The following is a 1871-nucleotide window of genomic DNA, read 5'->3' on the forward strand; positions in this document are numbered from 1 at the left end:
TACCGGAGACATCTGTATCTTTGGATACGCACGCATGTATGTCATACTGGAGACATCTGTATCTTTAGATACACACGTATGTCATACCGGAGACATCTGTATCTTTAGATACACACGTATGTCATACCGGAAACATCTGTATCTTTAGATACACATGTATGTCATACTGGAGACATCTGTATCTTTAGATACACACGCATGTCATACTGGAGACATCTGTATCTTTAGATACACACGCATGTCAAACGAGAGATATCTGTATCTTTGGATACACATGTATGTCATACCGGAGACATCTGTATCTTTAGATACACATGTATGTCATACCGGAGACACCTACATCTTTATATACACACATGTATGTCATACCGGAGAAATTTGCATCTTTAGATACACATGTAAGTCATACCGGAGACACCTACATCTTTATATACACATGTATGTCATACCGGAGACACCTACGTCTTTAGATACACATGTACGTCATACCGGTACACCTACATCTTTATATACATACGTATGTCATACCGGAGACACCTAAGTCTTTATATACACATGTAAGTCATACCGGAGAAATTTGCATCTTTAGATACACATGTAAGTCATACCGGAGACACCTACATCTTTATATACACATGTATGTCATACTGGAGACACCTACGTCTTTAGATACACATGTAAGTCATACCGGATACACCTACATCTTTATATACATACGTATGTCATACCGGAGACACCTACGTCTTTAGATACACACGTTTGTCATTAACCTAAGCTGTGACACTTAAACAGTTAAATTTCTCTTTGAAAGTTTTGCTGATTACTTCTATAAGAAGTGTACAAAAAGTTATTAAATATGTAGTTTCAGTTATAATTTAGTTAACGGTCTAAGGAATATTGTGTTGGGACCAAGATTAATGTTCTTGGTGGAAACAGCAATCGTTTTTATAGTTAAAATATTTCAAAATACGGATTACCAAACACATTAATGACATTACTTTTGTTTATTGTTGCTACACAGTGGACTATCTGTACTCCAACACAGGTATGAAACCCGATTTTCGGTGTTATAACCCCTCAATTTTACCACTGAGCCAACAGGGAAGAGGAGGGTAATGATATTATTATCGTAGTGTCAAACAACTAGTAATGATAGCCTGGCTCCTGAAATATGGTGACAAACAACTAGTAATGATAGCCTGGCTCCTGAAATGTGGTGACAAACAACTAGTAATGATAGCCTGGTTCCTGAAATATGGTGACAAACAACTAGTAATGATAGCCTGGTTCCTGAAATATGGTGACAAACAACTAGTAATGATAGCCTGGCACCAGAATTATGGTGACAAACAACTAGTAATGATAGCCTAGTACCAGAAACAAGGTAACAATCAACTGGTAATGATAGCCTAGTACCAGAAACATGGTGACAAACAATTAGTAATGATAGCCTAGTACCAGAAACATGGTGACAAACAATTAGTAATGATAGCCTAGTACCAGAAACATGGTGACAAACAATTAGTAATGATAGTCTAGTACCAGAAACATGGTGACAAAGAATTAGTAATGATAGCCTAGTACCAGAAACATGGTGACAAACAAATAGTATTGGTAGCCTAGTACCCATTACTAGTTGATTGTTATCATGTTTCTGGTACTAGCCTATCATTACTAGTTGTTTGTCACCATGTTTCTGGTACTAGGCTATCATTACTAGTTGTTTGTCACCATGTTTCTGGTACTAGGATATCATTACTAGTTGTTTGTCACCATGTTTCAGGTACTAGGCTATCATTACTAATTGTTTATCACCATGTTTCTGGTACTAGGATATCATTACTAGTTGTTTGTCACCATGTTTCTGGTAC

The sequence above is a fragment of the Limulus polyphemus genome, unplaced genomic scaffold (genome assembly GCF_000517525.1).
Source record: "Limulus polyphemus unplaced genomic scaffold, Limulus_polyphemus-2.1.2 Scaffold1835, whole genome shotgun sequence".
Classification (NCBI taxonomy): Eukaryota; Metazoa; Arthropoda; class Merostomata; order Xiphosura; family Limulidae; genus Limulus; species Limulus polyphemus.